The sequence below is a fragment of the Ambystoma mexicanum genome, chromosome 1p, assembly GCF_040938575.1.
Source record: "Ambystoma mexicanum isolate Mex_15411 chromosome 1p, UKY_AmexF1_1, whole genome shotgun sequence".
In the NCBI taxonomy this organism is placed as follows: domain Eukaryota; kingdom Metazoa; phylum Chordata; class Amphibia; order Caudata; family Ambystomatidae; genus Ambystoma; species Ambystoma mexicanum.
The window spans coordinates 430718660-430734521 of NC_090921.1; positions in this window are offsets into that span (position 1 = coordinate 430718660).

The window sequence follows — 15862 nt, forward strand, 5'->3', positions numbered from 1 at the left end:
CTCGCTTAACTCAGATCTTGTTATGTATTTGCTGCAAATCTAATTCTTCCACTTTTATTTCCTTTAATTTCAAATTAACCTTGCACAGCTCAAATGCCTTCACATTCAGTTTATCAACATGTACCAAAGTTTACATACAAGTGTCATTGACTGATCTGCCCTGAATGTTAATAGGGGATATGTTAGAAGTTAGGGGATGGGGATTAGTAACTGTTAGAGTTTTTGTGTCAGTGCAACTCAGTCCATAACTGTGATATAGAGCAAAAGGTGCAGTATCAAATTCGAATTCACCTTTTAGCTGGCATGCGCTTTATGCATTCACAAAACTTACATCTACTAGAAATCTGAGTCTCAGAAATGGGTCTCACACCCTTGCTCACAAACGGGGTCAGTTATTATCCTTGTTGAAAAGTGAATCCCTAGTTAACATTCTGAGCCTAGGCTAAAATTCAGAGCCCCCTCTCCATACAAACCCATCTGAACCCTGGAAGGGATAGTCACAGAGTAACAGCAGAAAAGATACAGTACTATTTACCTGGTGGTGCACCACACTTGCAATTGTAGCCTAAACATGTGTTCTAAATTGTTATAATGTACATGGTTCCATGTCCACACTAAGAAGAGAGTCCACATACAAGTCCACGTCTCTGCAGCATCTAACAACTCGGCCAAACTTTTCAAAATCTGCAAGGAGCTGGCCAATCCTGCTGCAGTCTCCACCCCTCCTCTCTCCTCATAGGATCTTTGCAATGCCCTTGCCTCCCACTTGATCTCTAAAACCCAGGACATCCTGTCCACCCTCTCCTCCGCTCCCCCTCCTCCTCCCTCTCCTTCTCAGCTGGCTGACCCTCCCTCAGCTACCCCTCATCCCCCTTTCTCCTCATTTCCTCTTTTCTCCCCTGATGAGATATTTAGACAAGTCTGATCAATGAAAACCTCATCAAAACAGGTCCATCCCTGTTCCTCTAAAACCATTAAGGACCACATTGACACCCTTGCGCCAGCCCTTGCTGATTTCTGCAACCTCTCCTTTGCCTCTGACTCTTTCCCCATCCCTCTTAAACACTCCCTTGTGCATCAGCTCCTCAAGAAATCCACTGCTGATCCATCATGTCCGGCAAACTACCGCCCAATTTCCATTACTCTCTTTTTGGGCATGTTCCTGGAAAAGCTGGCCATCCCTCAGCTTAATCTCCATTCTGACTCTGTTGGCTCCCTCCATGACCACCAATCTGACTTCAGAGCTGCCAGAAGTATGGAAACTGCTCTCCTGAACATCCTTGAAAACCAGCTCTCCAACCTCGATTCTAACATTCCCTCTGTCCTCATCCTACTTGACCTCTCCTCTGCGTTTGACACGGTCAACCATACCACCCTACTCAATTGTCTTCATGACAACCTCGGCATCACTGATCAGGCTCTGGCCTGGTTGACCTCTTTTCTCTCTGATAGACCCTCCCAGGTACAACTTGGGTCCTTCCTATCTTCTACCTCCCTCTCCACATGTGGTGTTCCCCAGGGGTCTGTCCTCTCGCCCTGGCTTTTCAACCAATACCTGGCAACTCTTGCTTACTGCATCTCAATGTTCTGCTCAACTTTCCAGTGCTATGCTGACGACACACAACTCATTTTCAGGCTTCCTTCAGCCTCCTCCTCTCCTTCCCTCATCTACAATTGGTCTAATCATCATTCAAATTTGGTGTGCCGCCAATGATCTACGTCTAAATGCCAACAAGACTGAGATCCTCCTTATTGGTACACCATCTCCATCCTTTCCTCTCACTCTCTGGTAAGCCTCCCTTGGCCCTCCTCCCACCCCCACTTGCGCGGCTAAGAACCTTGGGGTTATCTTTGACTCTACACTTTCCTTCTCCGCACAGATCTCTGATGTCTCCAAAAAATCTAACTTTTTACTCCACCTCCTTAGAGGTACTCTACCTTTCCTCTCCTTCCCTCAAAAGCTCACTGTCTCCCAAGCTCTGGTTCTTTCCAGACTGGATTACTGTAACAGCCTCTTCCTAAATATACCTGCCTCCACTCTCTGCCCTCTACAACAAATCCAGAACAGGACTGCGAGACTTGTCCTTGGCCTCAAGCCCTGGGATCGTATCTCTCCAGCCTTGAAATCCCTTCATTGGCTCCCAGTGGATGCAAGGATTAAATTTAAAACCCTCTGCATTGTCCACAAGGCTTTCTGGGGCCTGGGTCCAAAATACCTTCAACTATCCCTCCGTAAATACCTCCCCTCTCTAGCCCTTCGCTCCTTTACTTCAAACTCCCTCAGGGTCAGTCGTTTTGCAAAAAAACGAGCTGGGGTAGATCTCTGTCTTCGGCTGGTGCCTCCCTTTGGAACAGCCTCCCGGCCATCTTGAAACTTGAGGAAAAACATCTTCGGTTCCGGAAACTTCTCAAGACCTTCCTCTTTGCCTCTGCCTTTGATCTGTTTCTTCTCATGGTATTGTGTACCTGGCCACCCTCTGTTCTTTCGGGCCCAGGTATCTTCTCACCCTGCCACCCTCCTGCACTGCCTCTACGCCACCATCTGCACTAGAGTTCTGTATCTGTACCCATACAGCCCCCCTTCCCACGTTTCTTCTGCACTTATCAGATATACCTTTCTGACTAACTTTCACCTGCCACTTGCTGGCTGCACTACCATGGGTTAAAGCCCTTATTTATTATTTATTCTATTTAATATTTATTTATGTTTCCTCTCCTCTGCTTCGCACTTTGCACTCCCCCTCAACCACCTGCACTTCTCCCCCATTTTCCTTTCCCTTGCACTTGCGCTTTCTTAAATGTCACTGGGCCTAGTAAGATCGCTGTTTTCTGTTTTTTCTTTGTTCCCCTCCCTTTCTGCCTGGTCGCACTCTGAAACACTTGTGTACGAGCCCGATATGAATAAAATATCATTTAATTTCATAAATTGTTATAATGTACATGGTTCCATGTTTAAGTAAAATATGTGTGAACTGAGCGCCTGCCAAAACATGCTGACTAACCAATAGTCTACTTACATGATGCTTTTGGTATATTCATTGTTCTATAAGTTGTTTAGAGCTTTTTGGAGACGGGTGGAATGCTTACTTGGATTGTCTTGTAACCCTTGACCTTTGACCTTCAGTTGCAATTTTTTTAAAAATATTTCCATCATGTGAGCATTTGGTGCAGCATAGGTCATGGTGGCTTCCCAGCATGTCTAGAAGACCAATATGTTTCTCACAATTTTCCTGGTGATCCCTTTTGAAACAACCTGTTAAGTTCTAGAGCCTGGAATCCTTTTGTAAACTGAGCAATGCCATGTGGCCTGTTGTATGGCCTGTACACTGTTCACCTTTTCCTGGACGTCACGTTGGAGCTGTTGACTAGGGTGTGGATAATCATTTTCAAGTCCGTCAAAGTCATTTAGTGTGCCTAAGCTAAAGTCTCTGTTTCCCATTGAATTAATTGCCATGTAGACCCTTTCCTTTGGACTGTGAGTACCCCATCTTCGTACTGTACAAAGCTGTCTCACTGTGGGAGTATCGATCACTAAATCAAGACCCATCAGGGTGTATAGACTCCAGCTCAGGTACAGAGTACTCAGGGGACGAATTAGGCTTGAATCTGAGGTCAGGCAAAGGCAGTCTTTTCGGAGCACCGTTCCGAGGTATCCCAAGGCCCACACTTCCCATGTGAGAAAGCTCTCTGTAACTTACTCTGTCTGCTGTTGCAAAGAGTGCCCTAGGAGACTCGCTGGTGTGCACAAAATGCAATGATTTAAAAGCTGTATTATAAATGCGTTCTTTAATCACCGTTACGGCCAAAGCACAAACAGTCAAATGGCCCAAAGGTTGTATCTCGTACTTTGCACAGATGTTACTGTTAGTCTGAGCATTTTGGCTGATGAAATGAGCACTGCACCAAGTGTGCACTGGATTCTCAGAAGGGCTGCATTCTTGAATTACTACCACAGACACATTTGTAACATTGTGGTAAATCTTAGGTTCTCAAAATGCACTTTTTTGTTATGCAGAACAGCCAACATCCGACATTCAGGGCATCCAACATTTCTCTACACCTAGTTCCGCCCCTGAGCCCCACATACCACACTCTACCCCCAGACCCCAGTAAATTGTGTTAATTTCCAGCACTGAGAGTGCTGAGAAACGGAGGTGGCTTAGAACTCAAGATATAACTTCCTCCGCCATTAATGTTTGACCTCAATACAGGTTTTAGATTATTCTGTATTTTGTTTTATAAAACTTGTTTTCCTTTTGCTTTAAGGTCAATTACAGTATTTAATTTCTTATGCTAAAGATATTTTTTCTGTGATTTTAAGCGTTATAATTTTATAGTAACCTGCTTAGAGCCTGACAACCTATTGGGCTTACTTTCTAACTCAAACAATGCATGCCAACAGGCTCAGAAAGGCTCAAAGGGCAATAGGGCAATGCCCAAAGGGCCGGCCCAACATTCGAATGTAGGCCAGTTGTTTTGGCCAAAGTGGGCCAGTTTGATGGGTTACTGCACTAATGTGAGCCAATGATAATAACAAAATATACTTTATATGCACTATTTGCATCACGTTTTACCCAAAACTCCCCCTAGGGTAGTACTCAAGCCATCTTCTTGAAAAGTAATCAATTTGAGCTCACGATTGGTGCCCGGAACAATATTAGTCCCAGCGCAACTCTGCACGCCAATGCGAACCTCTATGCCCACAAAACGTCTGTGACCACCTGAGTTTGCATCAGCAAATTGCCGGTTGCCAGATGTGGTGGAAACCCTAGAACACCTGCTAAGGGAATGTACAAAGTTAATAATAATAATAATAATAATAATAATTATAATAATAATAATAAGTTACGAGGGCTTCGTAAAGAACGATTCCTCAGGTTCTTGGATCAGTATGGCACACTGGATCAAAAACAATTGTGGGCATTGATTTTCACTGCTTCAAAAATATAAGTAAACCTAGCAACAGTAAGATTTTTTAACGGAACTGAATATAGAACCCAAAACATCATTTGAGATGGCTACCACCCTAAGGAAGCAAAAAGAAAACATACAGATCTTGAAAACACAACACAAATCTCTGAAAACTAATCCGAATGAACAGATTCAGAAATTAGGTTGATTAGTTGGACTGTTAACTGAACACTAATTAAGTAACAATTAGCAAAAAACAGTGTTGCCTCTGAATTTCTTTCTTAAATTAACACTCTTTCTTATGTTGAAATAGAAAAATTTTGATAATAGCTGAGGAATTTTTTGATTTCTTTTGATTTTATTAGAGATTGAGTATAAAGTAAAATAACAACTGGAATTTCTTTTTTAAATGATCTAAAGTGAATCCTTGCAATGATTTGAAAAGTTGTTTGTCAACGGAAACAAATCGTGTAACTACAAAAAATAAGAATGTGAAAGTTTTCTACACTCTCCGCATTGAGGAAGAAAATGTATGTCCTTGCTCGCTGAGCCCCTTGAGTTCGGCGCCATTGGCCCCTTAAATGTAGAGGCTCTGGAGCTTCATTGCTACAGGGTGTTGAAACAGGTGACTTATTTTAAATTAAGAGCGTTGTAGTCTTCAGCATCAGGGAGATTAAAAAGGGCCACATGTGGGGCCACATGTGGAGGGGCACCGCAGGCACTATTGCCTGCCTTGACGATATCAGATCACATGATTTTTAAAAGCGGCTGTGCTGCTTCCTTGGACGATTTGTGCTTTTTCCGAGTTAGGCCACGGTGGCACCTCCCAAGCCATTGTGATGCTATTAATACAAATAGCCCCTCCCACCAGTCCATCAGACGCTGCAAGCCCCATATTTACTGCTAATCACTTTATTTGCACTAGCCCAGCTTTTAAAGCAGAAGCAATTTACACGTCAGGCTATCGCTTTTGTCAAGGCAAAGCATTTACCTGTTAAGAAATGAAAAGGGTCATTTTTATTCTAAAAGCACACACAAAGCATTGGTTAGCTTCCTACATTTACATCCTCTTCTTCGCCCCTTAGAAAATATCTCACAGAGCAGTTTTAAACAACATGTTCATATTTAACACACCAAATTCTTTTTATTTTTGGTAGTATGTAATATTTTCATCACACGATATATAAAGTCTGTATTTGTCAAACAATGAAGCACAAATAGGTAAGAAACCTTTGCTCCCAATAGTCTTGAATATACATTTTCAAAACTCAAAGGCCATGTTTGCCTTCTGCTGAATTGCATTCTGGTATTTGTAGTCTCCCATTCAAGAAGAGAAGCATAATGCCACAATTGAACAATGGTCGCCTAACATGTTTCTATAAGGATTTATATATGTGTGTGAATACCTTACTATGGTTTCTGTACTTTTTAAGTCATATTTATAAAAACACAGTGCTGCGCAAAGACAATGGGCCTCATTACGACCCAGGCGGTAAGGGGTTAACGGCGCCGTAAAAGGTGGCGGCGCCGTTAACCCCTTGCCGCCTAATTACGAGGTCCACTCGCGGGTCCCTACCTTAACGGCTGGTTTTACCAGCCGTTAGGAAGGGACCCGCAAAGGGACCTTGGAAGTAATTACGGTACTGTAATTTGCGGTACCGTAACTACCGCCTTCCCCATTTCCATTGAGCCCTATGGGGGTAAAAATCAGGAATTGGTAAGGGCCAATGGTGAATGGGGAATTACTGCCCCGCCAACCTTGGATTGGGGCATTAATTCTGCCATTCACCATGGCGGAATCGGTAAAATACTGGCAGCAACCATGGTGCTATTAGCACCATGGTTACCGCACGGGTCATAATGAGGCCCCATGTGTAAGGGCAAATGATGAGCAGGCAAGCAAATCATTTGTACATGCCCAGAGGTTGCAATCCTGGAGATGTTATGTTCCCTCATTGTGGCCATGTATTGTTTTTTTAGGGCATAAGTGGAGGTTACATGTGGGTGGGCACACTTATTTCAGAGGGTCGCTGCTACCCCACTTAGGTATGTTTTAGTCTGGCAAATCTGCTCAAGCGTTCGGTTACAAGGATTTCACCCAAGCTGTCGAAGTGCAGACATTTACCCACAAGACCACATAAAAGTGTCATCAAAACAAATGTCTCTTTCTGGGATTTTGTTTTCCTGGGAATATTTCACTATAGATTGTTAGGATTGTTAGGATAAGAAGGTGGGCACCTTTTACACTTTACCAGCTTAATTATGGGAAAATATCCCCTTTCAGGTAATGTTCTAGTATGGATTGATGTTTTATAAATGCCAATGCTCTTTTGTCCCTCCCTCCCCCGTTCAACATTGGAAAAATCAGGATTATTGTCTGTTTAGGTAGTTAAGCTGCACTTGTTATAGGTTATCAAAAGTTAGCCATTGCATTACAAAATGTTTGTAAGCCCCAGCTCTCAGAGAAATACATTTACAAGTGCTGAGAACACAGAAATAAAGTGTCTTGTGCAGAAATGGGAGTGTATTTGAACAAAAAACATTATGAGGTGATTTAGCATTAAATGAGAGAATATACAGTATTTTCACAGTGCTGAGAACCTGGCATACAGTCAAAAGTAGACAAGCAGAACAGGACGACCATGAACCAAATATGCGAAGAAGTCTGGAACAAATGTTTCATTTTCAGAAACTTGTTTGGTTCACTGTAAAAATTGCAACATATATCACATGGTCAGTGAAATTTGGCAAATTACCTAGTCTTGCTAGTTTGTATAAGGAGTTTTGTCATTCAGGAAAAATTGGGAAATAGCAGCCATCCTAATAAGGAAGGGTTTTTGTCCAATAGGGACATCATTAGTACTTTAACCTATTAGTAAGATGACCAATTAAAATGTGTTGAAATATAAAAGTCTACATTAGCATACATTGTTGCACAATCTGTTTGCCATGGTATAACATCCCATGGTGTATGTTTTACAGTGTGAGATGTTCCTTTTTTGACTGTGAAGAGGAGTGAATAAATTAATGTAATCATAGATGTCTCCCTTCATCACACAAGAAGTATGTGGCTGGCTGCAAGGAAATGATGGCTAAGAATTAATCTTGTAACGGGTCAATTGAGTCAAACTTGTGTATTTCATTTTAAGATATGTACACTTACTGTGCGTATATTCATAGGTGCCATCTTTTGATTTTTGCTATATAGCCAAAAGTTGCCACATCTAGTGATGCGAGGAAGCCGTTCCATCCCATATTCGAAACTGCACATTTTACAGCACATTTTGCAGCAGCAATGGGAAAATAAAACATAAGATTTACAGGAAGATATAAACATAACATCTCAGCAACAGTCACCTAACCTGCTCAGTTGCCGTTGCAACATTCTGTTATGTGATTCCCTGCTTCCCCTTTCAATTCCTGCACCCCAGCAAACAGTTGTGGTCTGCTCACCCTCTCCAATGGAGGCTCAGGGGGTACATTGATGAGGCTCCCTTCTCATGTTGTCTACTACTACAAAGTAAAGCATCACTCCTGATATTGCCACAAATGTACCAGTGACAAATCATATACTGGTTGTCACATTGTATTTGTCTCCTGCATTACTAATGGCAACCTGTTTTTAATATATCTACCCATGATATTTTGTATATTAAAGACTAATTCTGTGAAATAATGTTCTGTAATATCACAGGTCACAATTTATACAAATAGGGGTACCCTGCACATCTTATTTCATCCACGGGCCTGCTAATCCTATGGCTGGCCCTGAGGATCACAGAGGTCTTCTTATAGTGAAAGAAAAGATAGCTCCCTTGTAACCCAATGGAGGTTCGCAACCTTGTCCCTCACCTATCACCTTAACCGCCTCCTTTCGGCTTCTATGAGGATGGGGAAAGGGCAAAGAGTAGTAACTTCTCTTCCCACCTGCAGCACAAGAGCGCGGGACATCACTGACTTGGGTGCGTGAAGTAGCACAAGTTTGCAACTGGCATCAATGCAACTAAAACAAAGTGCCGTCCTCTGTTCATGAAGGCAGAGCACCACCTGTCAGAGCAGGGAGCCAGGGATAATGAAGGTAAGGGAAAACTGAAGGGTGTGGAGGGTTGGCAAAATAGCAGATGGACCAGTTTGCTCTTGGCACATGATAGCAGCATTTGGGCATGTGAGGCTGCACTGTAAATGTAGTGACTTGAACAACTCTCATTAATTGGAATTGGATGGCATTACTGTGGCAGTTGATACTGTGCTTAGAAACTGATGGCAGCCAGTGTTACTAGACAATACATATGAAGCATTACCTGGTGTTGGATGGCATTACTGGGGACAGTTGATACTGTGCGTGGCATAAGATGCTAGGAACAGGTGCTAGACGGCTATACAGTACATATGACTATGCCAGGCACATGAAGAATGAGTAGATGTTGAATGGGACTACAGGAGCATCTTAGGCTCTATTTGACACATGATGCCAGCCATCAGGGGGTGAGACTCACTGCACATGTAGTGACTATACCATGCTGATAAAGCATTGACTGTTGTTGGATGGCCTGTCTGGGGCCTTTGAGTGAGGCTCTATTTAGCATCTGATGGTTGCCACTGGCACTGTGAGTCTACACAGTTCGTATAGTGACTCATGCATATGAAGAATTGACTGGTGTCGGGTGGAATTATTGAGGAGCTGGATTGTTCAGGTTGTGCCTTGCATATTATGACTGTTCCTGGCATATGGGGCAAGAACAGGAAACAGCCTCTACATATGGGAGGAAGCACTTTGCATGTTCTGGGAGCACCTGAGAATGTGAGGCTGTATTCAGCATGCAATTACTATACCTGGCATGCAATAGTATTACTGATATAAAATGGCGGTAATTAGCCATGTGTGGAGGTATTGAAAGATGAAGACAGACCCACGCCTATGTCGGTTACGCTTGGTGTACCCTTGTCATACCATTGTTTTGGTCAAATACCCACATATAGCTTTTTAGGGCAGCACTCTAGTTCATTTGTCTCGTAACTAAAATAGTGGTTACTGTGCCTTAGTATTTTTTTTTTCTATTGATATTTAGCTTTCTTAGGTTCCTTTGCTTCCTGTAACATCACCATGATCAATCACTTCCTATGGTGTCATCAGGCTTGTGATGTCACTTCCGCGAACGAGGCTCATCAGCAGATCACATCACCAACTGGGAAGAAATGTGTCATGCCACATACTTGCCAACCCTCCAGATTTAGACAGTAGGCTACTGCATTTTAAGCAGTCCTACCGCCTACAGATTTGGGTGACAAATCCTACTGCTTTTTATAGTGGCAGGTAATTTATGTGACACTAGGGCAGGCTGCAGGACAAAGCATGCCCAGGCTGCTGCTACAGAGAGCAGTGGCAAACGTTGCCTACCAGTTCTGTGTGATCACCTTCTGTGTAATTGAATTTGGTGTTAACTTACTATTCAGAATTATACATTTTTAACATTTGATCATCTTTCCATGTTGTGCTGTTTGATGGGTTGGGCATTTTAGAAGGCTCCATTGTTGCGAACAATGTATGTTTTGTATTTTCCTATGATGTCATTGTCATGCGAATAATTATTTTCGAAACTTGAAAAATCCTACATCTTTTTGGCCACAGAATGTTGGCAAGTATGATGCCATGGTGGGCCTTGCATTGGCATAGGAGAGCAGAAGGTTTCTCTTTCACCACCTAGGCACTGCACTGCGAGATTACACCTCTAAATGCTTGTTCGTGTTTCCATGACCTTGTGAGGCCCTCGAACCCTCCGTACAGGCGCACTGATGTCATGCGTCATTTATGGATGCAAATATTGAATGAGTTCCACTTCAGCGGATATGCATTCAGTTTAGGGATACAAATCAATTAAAAGAGTTAATGAGAAAACGCTCTGGACTAATTTGTAAATGCCCCAGAATTCAAGCAGCGGTATGCAGCAGAACGCCACGCTGGCTTCGCTTTGCTTTTGAATATGTATTTATATCTTTGCTTTTTTATAACGCACTAAAATTCCGGAGGGAAGACGGCTCCTCACTCACTTTGGGGATTCCCCTCCCAGTAATCCGCACTTGATTGGTTGGTCAGGTAAGCTTGCCTGGTCGGTTGGGGGTCTACATAGGTATAGATCAGCTGTACATTGGTGGTCATGATTTGGTGTATGAACTCTGGCTCTCAAGGAGGAGGCACTTGTCAGATCCATAGATCGAAATGGGTATGCGGGAAAGGAACCCTCTCGTCTGCAGTGACTGGTCTAAGGCAGCAACGTTCTACCTAAGCAGACAGATAAGGCTCATATATTCGTGGCCCCAGTAGCGGACACCGCTTTTGGTGGAAGGGGCGGTGGCTAATAGGGCTCCAGGGGAGGCGGCCATCCCCCCTGTCAGCCACCTGGCTCTGCCGGCCATTAGCGCCCCCAACACGTGAGTTCAGGGGAGTCTGTCAAGCTCTCCCCCGAACTGGAGTGGTGGGAAAAGGCATGGCAGGTACCCTATTGAAATTAAATGCACCCCGCTCAATACCAATAGGGCGCTGAATGTGGCTCCCTTCGACATGACCAGGGGGCCACATTTTAGTTTTGCTGCCGCTAAGGTCCGCCCTGGCTCTGCCACTGCGTGGCCCATGTTTTCGCAGATTGCATTTTGCCGCAATCGCTTCCTTTCTCCCTGCTTACTTATTGGGTCAGTTAGAAGCCTCTGGTTAACCTCATTGCACATAAACACCCCTGTAACCCTAGATTTTATATTGTGTTAGGAAAAATATTAACGCAGAAACAAATGCGCAGGAAAGTCACTGAGTGCCAGCGCAGGCTGACTGTGCTGGAACGGACAGAGGCAGGGGTGGCTGAAGATGTGCCTGTGCTCATAAGGGGGCCTGGGGGTGCTATTTCAACATGAATGTTGGGCAGTGCTTTAAGTGGGGTGGAGCTAGGCAGGGCTGGGCCTTGGCAGTCTCCAAAAATTGGGGCTGATCCGGGGCCGTGCCAGGCCCCCCAGTCCTACCACAACATTGGCGAGACACATTATCCTGCCGCAGCGGCGACGGGATTTGCACCCGCCATTAAGGCAGACAATATGACAGAAGTGCCATCCAGTCACAGCGTCCCTTTTGTTTCCCGCCCCCGTCCCTTTTGTTTCCCGCCCCCTACTCAGGTCACTGAGGCGTCTTTGACCCTCGGCGAACCTGGGGACTCTGTGCTGATTTCTGTGTTTATAAAAGATGACTCAGCCATCTTTTATAAAGCTTTGCCGACATCAAAGCTTTATGAAAGATGGCTTGAATTGTGTACTTTTCAAGCCATCTTTTATAAACATAGAAATGTTTTTTTAAAGTAGGCAAACCATAAGGTAAGCACACATATATATAAATGTTATATATTTGTGTGCTTATGTTTCGATGGTTTGTGCACTTTTTTTAGGCCCATCCTTCAAGCCACGCGCCAAAATGAGCCCCCCTCTCAAATTCTTACCCCATTTAAAGCCCTGATATCGGGTCCCCCCTTGCTTAAAGTGGAGAAAAACAGTCTCAGGCCCCTTTGGGGAGCACCCATTATAAGGCACACCAAGAAATAAAACGATGTGGTTAATATCTGACATAATCATGAGATGGCCAGCCAGCAGGGAGCTGAAACACAATGGCCCTCATTACGACCCTGGCGGTACGGAGTGAAAGGCGCCGTAAAAGGTGCCGGCGCCGTTCACCCCGTACCGCCACATTACGAGTTCCCCTCGCGGGACACGGTAAGCACGCCTGGGAAAACCAGGCGTGCTTACCGGGTCCCACGAGGGGAAGAGGGAGCAAACAATGGGCTATCTCGTAATGGCCAGTTGTTTCCTCCCTCTCCCATTCCCATTCAGGGAATGGGAATGGGGAAAGACCGTGTCCGGGCCCTTGGAAGGAGGAATTACCGGGCCTTCCGAACTCGAAATGGCCCAGGAAGTCCTCATTCCGAGGACCCGGACCCTGACGTGATTTCGGCGGCAGCCATGCCGCCAATAGCGGCATGGTTACTGCCAAACTCGTAATGAGGACCAAAGTCCCTGAAAAGCATCTTTATTAGCAAGAGGATAATGTAGAGAACCCGGAGTTAAAAGGCAATTGGGCCTCATTACGAGTTTGGGGGTAGCCAACATATCTGTTCTGGAGAGTCATCAGTCGGATAGCTCTTAGCTCTTCCTTGATTGCATTGAATCCTTTTATGGTCGTGTTGATCGTTTGCAGTAACTCTCATTTGGTTATCTGCAACCATTTAGTATTGGCTCCAACTTGGAATCTTGGCATGAAGATTGTCGCAAAAACTGATGAGGTGAGGCTGAACAGCCGGTGTTCATATGGGATTGCATGAAAAGCTTCTTCTGCTTTGGCAGAAAAGTAATTCCCTTCATTCGAATTATCAGTTCCACAGATCTCTTCTTCCTCAGGTGAGCATCTGCTTTCAGGAAACTGTCAATGTTCAGGCCACTTTTCGGGATCACTAATACCGGAACGTGGACATTCACAATTGTGCACAAGTCTCCCCAGTCTGTATGCTTTGGATCCACATGCCCAATAATGATCCATGATCACTGCAGTTCTGTGAACCATTCCTGGAGCATCAAAAACTCGTCCACAGTTCTGATTCCCTCCCATCTTTCTTGTGCCATTGTTTCTGAAGCAGAATTTATGCTTTCCAGTGGTATTATCTGCAAGGGTCCTTCTATGTCTTTGACCCATGTCAGCAGTTTTGCAAGCTTTGGCCAGCTTTGGCTTCCCCTTTTTTCCCCCATTCGTCTGGTGAAAGCACTGTTCCCCAAATCTGTATTTGGGCTCTGTTTTTCCACTTTTGAGCTTCCTCTGGAGTTGTTCCTTGGACATTTAGTCTCGGGTTTACTTCACATCGTATTCCTGCTCCTTTAACTCCAGGCTTCTCGTATCTGATCACATGATTTCTCGTATGAGCTTTGTTTCTTGTCTTAATGTCCTGAACATAATCATCTCCATTGGGATAGGCTGTGTCAGCTGCCCATATCAGTGAAGCATCACTTCCCATAAACTGGCCTCTAGTTTTGCACATGGCTACGTGTGAAAAACAGTGCGCTGTCTGGACATCAATTTCTACAGCCAAGAAGATCTTGGACTTTCCCATGCTATCCGGTAGGAGAGCACAAACATAGCATTCCCCTTCAGAATTTCGTCTTCCCACTTCTTTCATGCGCTGGTACCAAATGTTGTTTCCTAGGTGTGCTGTGCTATCCAGGTAATCGTTCAGTTCATTGTCGTCTATATGCATACTTCTCTTGATTCTTAAGGTTTTCATGTAGTTTGCTATTACTATATCTCTGAATGCATTTGTGTAGCTTTTGTTTCTCGAGGGTTCTAAGGTATCTTGATCCAAGGTGCAGGACTTCTCATCTGCGCCATTTCAGTGGACAGGAGTCTGGCATCTCTTCCTTTTTCTTCATACATCTTTTTCCTGCTGGATGCAAGTGCCCATACCCACCAACCTGGCACTAGTCCGGTATATGGTTGTACTGTGGAACTGGTACTTGTCCCTTGTGTTGGAACGTGTATGCTGGGTACTGCTGTCTCAGCAGTTTTGTTCTTCATTTCCTCTTGTAGTTTCTTCTTTTCTGCTGCTTTGGTTGGGAGTTCTGCAGTCATCAATCCTAGGCCTGTTTCGTGTACATTCAGTGTTTGTGTGCGTGTAGTTGTCAGTAATTATTCTTCATTCAGTTTGTGCCGACCCTGTCTCCGGCTTTCCTGCTCATTCGTTACCACAAGAGTGTGTATATCATTGCTATTCACATCTATTTCAAGTTCACTCACTCCACCGTCAGATCTTCTAGGGACTGGAATGACTATATAAGGTCTGGGTGCTTTTGTGGGTTTTATGCGTATATCATTAGGTGGGTGCACTGAAATTGGAATGCTTTTTGCACCAATATAGAATGCCGTTCTGATTGTTAATGACAGTAAAATAATGATGAATACAGTGCCTAAGTACATAATGGTTCGATACGTGAGGCGACAGCATTTCCTTCCAGAGAAGCCAGGATGCCTCTATTCTTGTGGGGGGACCAGGTTGCTGCTCTGGGCCCCCATCTTGATCATTGTTGATGTTAGTATTTCCTTATTCAATGTCACCCTTCAAGTTCTGAGTTTATGAGTGCCAGGTGCTCAAAAGGTGTTCCCCTTCTCCTTTGTGCATGTGACAGTAGTCTTTTATTTCACGATACAGTTCTTTTGCTAAACTATGGAAAAGAAATTAATTTAAGTAATACTTTGGTGTGTCTTTTTTACTGTGCATGTTCAAAATAGGTGAGTTCCCAATCCACCCCCCCGAATCTGCTTCAGTCCTGAGGATATGCTGGACACTAGTCAGTATGAAGAAATATGGAAAGCTACCAACAAATGTAACAAATGGAGTTCTTGACTCTTTTCCTTCGATCTGTCCCTCGGCGGAAGGTTTCACAATATTCTCAGAAAACTTCTCTGATAATTGGAAATTTCCACTTGCAGCATAATTCCGTTCAGTAGCGTTCCCATTTGGGCAATATTAGCTGGATCTCTGATGAATGTGAGAACATCAACATCGATTGGTCTCCCCACTAGCTCTGGGAAGTCAGTGACTAGGAGAAACAGAACATTATGCGCCAGCCTGCTGTCCTCTGGTGATAGAGACATCGGTCCAGGCTCTGTTGAAATTCAGGATCACATGTTTTTTCCTTGGTGTAAACAATGTCTGCACTGTCCATTTGCGTGAAGGGCGACCAAAAAGATTATGTTGTTTAGGAGACAACTTAGGTTTTCTGTATTCGTTGGATCTTGAAGGAATATTAACATATCCGTTCTCTCGACAATAGATGGACAGTCTTCAATTATGCGAAAGAACAAAGTGTTGATGAGCTCATCTATTTCCGCTTGTGTTGGGATCGTTTGTTTCTTTCTCATTGTACTTGGGGAGTA